The sequence below is a fragment of the Polypterus senegalus genome, chromosome 2, assembly GCF_016835505.1.
Source record: "Polypterus senegalus isolate Bchr_013 chromosome 2, ASM1683550v1, whole genome shotgun sequence".
NCBI lineage: Eukaryota > Metazoa > Chordata > Cladistia > Polypteriformes > Polypteridae > Polypterus > Polypterus senegalus.
Window position 1 is genome coordinate 101,735,497 of NC_053155.1, and position 10,040 is coordinate 101,745,536.

Genomic DNA, 10,040 nt, shown 5'->3' on the forward strand with positions numbered 1-10,040 from the left:
ATATAACTAAGACTCACAAAACAAGTTGAGGTACTAAGTTAAAAAATAACTATGCAGAAGAATCTGTAAATGGACATTTTACAATTTCTGTATTAATTTTGCAAACAGTTGATTGACATCTATTCGTCTAAAATCAGCTGCAGGTACTAAAAAATAAAATAAAAAGAACTTTAACGTCCACTGTGAAACCAATGGATTTACAAAAGTGAGACTTAACAGCATGCAGTTAAATTGCTGTATACTTGGTTGGCTTAAAGGCACAAACTCTATGATGACATAAACTTCTGTCCTTGCAGAGTGACTCCTTATAAAGAAATACTATTTTTATACTTACATATTTATAAATTCTGCAATAAAAAAATCTCATTATCATAAAATCTTTGCTGTTAAAAACACACGCTTACTGTTTGTGTTGACCGATTGCTTGAACTAGCATCACAGCCAGGATTTCATCTCTAATCTCAGCACTTAAAACGTGAGAACCTGGTGTTGATCTGCGGAATGACACTGAGAAAATCTGTTCCTCCACTAATTGGTCTTCCATTAAAGCTTTTCCAGAAGTGAAATCAACATGTTCTTGCTTCCCCAGAAAAGCCTGAAATGCTACACAAGAAGAATGCTCATGTCCAAATCTAGTAATGGGTATGTTGAAATTTTCTATTTGTGATGGGTTGCATGTTCTTTACATTTACATTTATTTATTTGGCTGATGCTTTTATCCAAAGCAACTTACAACATTTGAGATACAATTGATTATGTTTCTTTTTGTGTTTCCAATTTGAGCACAGGCAGATGAAGTGACTTGCTTAGGATCACACAGTGTCAGTGGTGGGATTGAACCCACAACCTCATGGTTTGTAGTCTAAAGCCTTAACCTCTGTGCCAAAACATGTAACTGAACCCTTGCCTTGTGGCCATAATCCATCAAATCTAAGTCCTTGGGGACTGATGGGACCAGCTATTCCTTCAAATTGTTGATACAATAGACAATAAAACACTGACAAGCCTGAATCCATGGGATTTCCATCAGATCCTTCTGAAACCTGTTGTCCAAATGGACCATCAGACCTAGCTGGCATTTGCTGTGTGGGTGGATTTTCAGATCTGATTGGCACCTGTTGTTCAAGATGGCCTTCAAATTGCCCCTGAATCTACTGGCCTAATGTTCCTTCAAACCTGCCTGGAACTGGCTGCCCTAGTGCACCTTCATACTTCACTAGACCCTTCTATGCCACTGAAGACATAGTCTGTACAGAATCCTGCTGGCCCATAGGTCCCTCAAATCTCATTCATGGATCCTGCTCTCCTGGTGGGCCTCCAAACCCCATTAAATCCTGTTGTCAGAATGGTGTGCTGTCATATTCTGTAAGGTCTGGTTGACCAGTATAATAATGATACCTTGCTGGAGTATCCTGAATCTAGAAGCCATCAAATCTCATTTCAATTTGTTGTTCATCCAATCTACCCCTAGTCAGGTATCCTACAATAGGACCATGAAATCTTGACTGTATCATATGTCCATGTGGCCCCACAAACTTCAAAGAACTTTGCTGTCCTGCTGAACTGTCAGCTCTGGGCTGGCACAGTAGAGTCTGCTGTGTTGAAGGATCTTTGAATCCATCAAATCTGGATGGACAATGTTGGTTAGAGACATTTACTACACTTGGAGTTGGGTTTTTTTCTGTGATTTCTCCCAGGGCCCATACCCTTTCTGATGGTTCAGAGAAGTCATAGTTAATATCAGTGTCAAATCACTATTCTGAGAAACTCCTATTGAAATCTGCTGGCTTTCATGTCTTCTGGAGGATCCATCAAATCTGCTGCCAGACTCATCTTTGCTAAAGGCTTCAATTTATCACACAGATTACTGGATACTCACACTTTTCTTGGATTACTGGATACTCACACTTTTCTTGGACAGAGGTTGACCATTCTTAACAATATATTACGAAAGAACATTCAGACTAATAAAATAGATGCAAGATGGTTTCTATTCTATTCTTGCAATTTACTTCTCTGCTGTATTCTTGAGTAGGGATGCTCTATGAAAAGCGTTAACTGAAGAGGCTCTTCCAGTGTTTCTGTAAAGAATGCCAAACTTTCTTTTTTGTATATTTGCAGACCTGAATTTGTGCTTGACACATTAAGGAATTACTTTTAAAAGAGCCTAATTTTTTGTGACGTTAGCTAACAGAAATGAGACCACTGTGAGGCAATACAAGTTGAAAAAAAGCCCACCACTATAGAAAAGTATCACAGTGACACAACTTATTTTTTTTATTGAATTCTGTCTGATATTCATAATGCACAACAAAGAATAATAATTCTAAAATTAAGGGATCCATGACTGAAAACTGCATAATGTGATTTTTCTTCTTTGGTAGAGTGGTGGCACCCTGCTCAGGATTGGTTCCTGCGTTGTGCCCTGTGTTGGCTGGGATTGGCTCCAGCAGACCCCCGTGACCCTGTATTCAGATTCAGCGGGTTAGAAAATGGATGGATGGATGGTAGAGTATCGATAAATTGTTTTCTCAGGAATATATAATATTTATATGCATTAAATGGCTATTTGAGAAAGATTTGGGGTGAGACACACATTCTCAAACCCAATGAACACAACTAAGGATTACAGGTGCCAGAGCCATTAAGAAGAAGCCACCTGATTATATACAGTGTGTGTGTGTGTATATATATATATATATATATATATATATATATATATATATATATATATATATATAAACTGCTCAAAAAAATTAAAGGAACACTTTGAAAACACATCAGATCTCAATGGGAAAAAAATCATGCTGGATATCTCTACTGATATGATACTGGGTAATGTGTTAGGAATGAGAGGATGCCATATCGTTTGATGGAAATGGAACTTGTGAACCTACAGAGGGCTGAATTCAAAGACACCCTGAAAATAAAAGTGAAAAAATGATGTGGCAGGCGAGTCCATTTTGCCGAAATTTCATTGCAGCAACTCAAAATCGTACTCAGTAGTTTGTATGGCCCCCACATGCTTGTATGCATGCCTGACAACGTCACTTCTAATGAGACGACAGATGGTGTCCTGGGGGATCTCCTCCCAGATCTGGACCAGGGCATCACTGAGCTCCTGGACAGTCTGAGGTGCAACCTGGCGGGTCGACTGGACCAAAAACATAATGTCCCAGTGTCAATTGGATTTAGGTCAGGCGAGCATGGGGGCCAGTCAATGGTATCAATTCCTTCATCCTCCAGGTACTGCCTGCATACTCTCGCCACATGAGGCCGGGCATTGTCATGTACCAGGAGGAACCCAGGACCCACTGCACCAGCATAGGGTCTGACAATGGGTCCCATGATTTCATTCCAATACCTAATGGCAGCCAAGGTGCCATTGTCTAGCCTGTAGAGATCTGTGTCTCCCTCCATGGATATGCCTCCCCAGACCATCACTGACCCACCACAAAACCGGTCATGCTGAATGATGTTACAGGCAGTATAACATTCTCCATGGCTTTTCCAGACCCTTTCATGTCTGTCACATGTGCTCAGGTTGAACCTGCTTTCATCTGTGAAAAACACAGGGCGCCAGTGGTGGACCTGCCAATTCTGATATTCTATGGCAAATGCCAATCAAGCCCCATGGTGACAGACAGTTAGCACAGGGCCCATTAGATGATGTCGGGCCCTCAGGCCACCCTCATGAAGTCTGTTTCTGAATGTTTGGTCAGAGACATTCACACCAGTGGCCTGCTGGAGGTAATTCTGTAGGGCTCTGGCAATGCTCATCTTGTTCCTCCTTGCCCAAAGTAGCAGATACCGGTCCTGCTGATGGATTATGGACCTTCTATAGCTTTGTCCAACTCAACTAGAGTAACTGCCTGTCTCCTGGAATCTCCTCCATGCCCTTAAGATTGTACTGAGCGACACAGCAAACCTTCTGGCAATAGCATGTATTGATGTGCTATCCTGGAGAAGTTGGACTGCCTGTGCAACGTCTGTAGGGTCCAGGTATCTCCTCATGCTACCAGTAGTGACACTGACTGTAGTCATATGCAAAACTAGTGAAAAACAGTCAGAACAGATGAGGAGGGAAAATGTCAGTGGCCTCCACCTGTTAAACCATTCCTGTTTTGAGGGTTGTCTCATTGTTGCCCCTCTAGTGCACCTGTTGTTAATTTCATTAACACCAAAGCAGCTGAAACTGATTAACAACCCTCTCTGCTACTTAACTGACCAGATCAATAGCCCAGAAGTTTCACTGACTTGATGGTATATTCTAATTAAAAGTGTTCCTTTAAAAGTATATATATATATATATATATATATATATATATATATATATATATATATATATATATATATATATATATATGTATATATATAGTGAATGATGCCTGTACACAGACAGACACAGGTTACACAGAAGTCCAAAACACACACACATTTATTCCCTTCTTTCTTCACCACAGTACACACAGTGCAAAAACCCCATTAGAGCTCAGTCCCTTTTCTTCTTCTCTCTCTCTTCTTTCTTCTTGGCCGCCTCCTGTCCTCTCCTTGCAAGTTCTGTCTTCTGCTTCCTGACTCATCTTTGCTAAAGGCTTCAGTTTATCACACAGATTACTGGATACTTACACAGCTCTCTGAATGGAGTGAGGTGGCCCCTTATGTAATGCACTCAGATGTGGTTCAGTTGCTCCCTTATGGCCTACCTGCAATACCTCCTGGTGTGGCGGAAGTACTGGATGGGCACCCGGAAGCACTCCGGATGTACCTGGTTTCTGATCCAGCAGCACTTCCTGGTGTGGTTGAAGTGCTGCAGTCCATGGCTCTGGAACCATCCAGGTGCCCCCTGGCGGTGGCCACAGGCCCCCACAGGGTTGAGCTTCCAAGTTCCATGGCCCCTAAGCAAACCAGGGCAGCTGCTCTTTCATGTCACGGAGGAGGTATTGTACACACTGCCACTCCCTCAGCTGAGGGTCATAGGGTGAATCAGCACATCCCGTGAGGGTTGGATTTTTCCATGATAGGGTGCCGGCATACTGCAGTCCACGGTCTTGGCCTAAAACAAAATAGGAAAAGGGAGTGGAGACGTTGTGCCAATGCCTCATCCAGGCCTCCTCCATTTTACTGTATGGACAATGTCCCCACCCATGACCAATACCATGGCACTCGTAGCACCGGTGCCCCCTTGCTTGCTTCCACACCCTCAAGACATGAAAGTAGGATGGGTAACTCCACTCTGTCTTTTCCCCAGTCAAGTTCGGGGCTTCTCTCTGGCCCTGTAACGCAGGCATGTCAAACTCACTACCATTGGTGGGCCGCTCGACTGCCATACGTGCGTCAGCGGGCCACACTGTAACAAATACTATTATACTATTATACAAAGTTACTGTAGCTTTCTTTCCAATACTGAAAACTTTAAAAATGTAACACTTAAAGGTTAAAGAAAAGCAATTTATTTCCATACATTCTCCGTACAACAGTGTACAATTAGAGTCTTAGCATCTTAGCTAGGTCCTTATATAATTATATTATATTCATTGCTTATATAGGAGTCTTACAGTGTGAGATTTATTTCTTTTTTTCCGACACTTGGCATCTCTTGTTAGTAACCAGTTTGTCAATATCAGGCTTGAAACCTTGTGCAGCTGCAACTTTTATAAGGGATGAAAGGTGCTCGATAGTAAGTCTTGAGCGATGTGGGGTTTTTGGTAGCTTTCATTAACAAAAACAATTGGTCACAAAGGTAAGTACTTCCAAACATAGACAGTACTCTCGATGCCAACTTATGGATCTGTACATGCGAGGGTGGCAGGTAAGCATACAAGCCTGGCACACCAACTTTGTTGTATTTTGCCTTCAGAATAGAATCTGACTGCAGTTCAGTCAATAATATTTGAATATTCTCAGGCGCATTCTCAACGTTGTAAGAGAACAGCACAAAGTCCTGTTTGTGTGAACTGAATTAGCGAAAACGCTCACTGAATTCATTGCTCATTAATTCAAGTTGGAAAACAAATCCTCCAAAAATCTAATTTTACTTTACTAAGTTTACTTGAAAGTTAATATTGTAAAATAAGGCAATATGCAAAAAGCCCCCTGACCTACACTAATTATACAAACTCACAAAAATCTGTTAATAAACAACTCCCCAACTTTTCGGGTCCACTTCAGATCATCAGCTGTAGTCTGTACTAACTGTTCATTACAATACTAGCACAAAATTGCATAAAACTAGAGCAAAAAAAATGTGAAAATATGCGAGCTATTACTACTTGTGATGGTCAGTTCTGCCCAGTGGCCAGTCTCAGCAGCCCAGCCAGTAGTGTAGTCCAGTGGTCCGCAACCTTTTTGACACCAAGGACCGCTTTACTACAAGCAAATTTTTCCAGGGACCGGTGGGTTGTTGGAGGTTGGAGTTTATGGGGTGATTATAGGAGGGTTCGTAGGGCAGTTTTATACACAATTTACATTACATTTCGATTATTATTAAGTTGTAATATATTAACAGAAATTATACAGCTTACCATAATGCAGAATCAGTGAAAGCCCTGAGCTTGTTTTCCTGCAACCAGACGATCCCATCTGGGGAGGATGGAAGACAGTGACATGCGAAGTGTGTTGCTTATGTTCAGTCTACTCCGTAATCTCGTTTTGGTTGCTGTCACTGCAGAAAACATGCATCACAAAGATAGGATGTTGGAAATGGAAGCAGCTTCAATAGCTTCTTTCGCGTTAGTTTAATCTTCTCCTGTCTACAAGTAATGCTGACGAGAATTTTTCTCAGCATTTCCTTGCGATAATACACGTTCAGGGTGCGAATGATGCCCAAATCCAATGGCTGAAGCACTGTTGTGCAGTTGGGTGGGAGGAATACAACAAGAACATTATCTAAATGCGGAAGCATGTTGTGGTCAGCACTGTTATCCTTTTCTTCTTCATATTGTGAGGTTTCTGAACTCTTTTGGGATCTGGGATCAACCCCACCGAACGGGAAGGACACACTGAAGTACGTCCAGAAGCGCTATTGCCACGTGTGAGATTGTCAGTCCGGGTCCCAAGAGAGTTTAAAAACCACATATATTCTTGAATGAGTGCCGCATTAATATGAATGTTTCTTGAACAAGCATCACTGCAACCACATAAAAACGGCTTTTTCGGCGTCTTCAAATGCAGCAGTTCGCATACGTTTACAACCTGAGATTTTTCTTCTTTTTTGCATATAACAAGTATGCCGTTTCTATAGAAGGGTGATAATCAGTTAAATTCTAATGGATGTTTTTCAAATGTTGACGAGCAATAAGGAAAAGGTACCACTTAAAACCACATAAAACAAAAAAAGCAAAAAAACAGTACAAGGAATGTTCGAAGAAAGAACTTTTTTTTTTTAACAGTGTTTCTGTTTGGGGACCGTTGTGCAGATGTCCACAACTGAGCTGTGACCGCAGAACTAACTGCTCTGTGGATGATTCATTCAAGCATTTCACGGTCACTTTGTTGTAATGAAAGTATCTGCTGCTGAATGTACTTCATAGTAACGAGATTTCTGTGGACTCTTGTCATATGGGGAAACCGTCAGAAACATAAAAATACTTTGTTGTAATACTCTCACCGCGGTCTCTCCTCTCTCTCTGCGCCGCTGCAAAGCCCCGCCCACCTAGCGTCCTGAAAAGTGTCCTCAGTGAAGGGGGCAGCCTTTTTGCTGTAGCCCTTCACTGAGTGAGTCTCCGTTGCTGACAGTTCTCTCGCGGACCGCAGCCTAGCACTTCAGTTGTGACTTCGCGGCTGCAACTATACTAGCAGATGACGTTTCCGGTACCGTAATGCAATGGGAAAACGTGCTTTTGTCAGAAGGCAGAAGTAAGAAAAGTCAATAAGTAACGCTGAAGATGCAGAATGATTCAATCACAAACGATAGTAATCATTTTGTACAAGTTTAGTGCGAACTAGGATCTGTCATGCGGGCCGCACAGATTTCTGTGGCGGGCCGCATGCGGCCCGGGTGCCGCGTGTTTGACATGCCTGCTGTTACGCACATGAGCGCACTGGCTCATGCTTCACATTGTCAGGAGACCCAGTCTTCCTCTTTTGGGTCCTCATCTTTTTCTGGGGTGCCCCGACGGTGTGGGTCTCCTTATGGGAGAAAACGAGACCCTGCGTCTCTTATGCACCTTTGCCTTTTTATCCCCCACCGCGCGATCAGTCCTCACCGCAGTGTCCACTGTAGGAGTTGTGGCTACTTGGCAACCGAAACTGACTGATACCAGTGCCTCTTCACCCAACACTCCATTTTTATTTACGGTACAGGTGTTGCTTACCTGTACTGCCACATCACTCTGGCTGGAGAATCCAGTGCTGCACCGCTCCAGCCACTCCTTCTCCTCCAGCCTCTCGTTCATCTCTTGGAGGACACGGCAAACCTGCAAAAGCTACTGCACTTGCTGAAGGACATCCTCCAGCTCATGTACAGCTGTAATCAAGTTAAATAAAACAGCCGGTGGTGGAGGTGTGCTCCGCTTGTCCCTACCTGTCGGCTGCGAGCCACACAGTCCCTGAGCCACCTGCACAGACTCAGTCGGATTCTTCTCTGACTCAGGATGGACATTAGTCAGCCCCTCCTGCAGCCAATCATCGGTGGGCATTCGACACAGGCCATCCAATTCCTCACTTGCATCTTGGAGGGCTATCCGGTCCTCCACCACCCCTTCCACCCTTCAATGAAGTCCGATGGGGAGACGTGTTTTCAGGCGCTCTTCGCCCTGTTGTTTTTCGTCACTCAGTGACAACCCCTCATCTTCTTCCGCCATTGCCTCTCTGTCTCCCCATGGGTCATCCTGCTTTGGCCATAGACGCTGATTCTAAACAAGACCAGGGGACAGCAAAGTAATCCCTGCCAGGCCTACCACCATCAGGCACAAGACTTACCTCCCTGATCCTGTCTTCTGGAGCGTACTTCCTCTGGGTGGCCTCTTCAGCCAGTGTGCTGACCAGGGCATCTGCGACGACAATGCGGGTTTGAGAGTTTGCTCTCAAGGATAACCTATTCTTTCTCCCCATCGGTGGGCGCAGCACTTCCGTGGACTTTCAGCGATCCAAACGGTGAACCACTGGTGCAGAGCGTGTGTGTGCTGCGGAAGAGCACATGCTTTGTGCAGTTACGTGGGCGCATGCCTCGCACTGCTGTGCCAGGCAGTTCACAAATTATTTTTTTGATGGGTCCCAACTGGGATGCCATGTGAATGATGCCCAGACACAGAGAGACACAAGACACACAGAAGTCCAAAACACAAGCACAAAACATATATATAGTGACATGCAAGTCCCTGTCTTGCACCCCAAAAGACGAGGCTGAGTTCTCAGGACTTTAGCAAAACCAATTTTATTCAGCTTGAAACAGTGGGATCTACCACTCTCCTATACACAGACACAGCAATCAGGTAGGGTCGTGGCCAAGTAATCCTGCAACTTGCATTAATAATGTTCCTTGCATCGCCCATCGACAGCAAGCACTTATAGTGCGACCTCTATTGGCTCGGATCTGCTTTAGGTGTAAGCCGCTTCCGCGTTGGGAGGCCACGATTGCCCCCTGCAACTGATAAACTGTCTTCCACAGATGTGGTAATCGTGTTTTGGGACACTCTTCGGCGTGTTGTCCTGTTGGGACATATATATATATATACAGTATATATATATATAAATATATAGAACTGCTCAAGAAAATTACAGGAACACTTTGAAAACACATCAGATCTCAATCGGAAAAAAAATCATACTGGATATCTATACTGATATGGACTGGGCAATGTGTTAGGAACGAAAGGATGGATGGATGGATGGAAATGAATATTATCAACCTATAGAGGGCTGAATTTAAAGACACATTGAAAATCAAAATGAAAAAAATAATACTTCAGGCTTGTCCATTTTGCCGAAATTGCATTGCAGCATCTCAAAATTGTACTCAGTAGTGTGTATGGCCTCCATGTGCTTCAACATCGGGGCATGCTCCTAATGAAACGATGGATAGTGTCCTGGGGGATCTC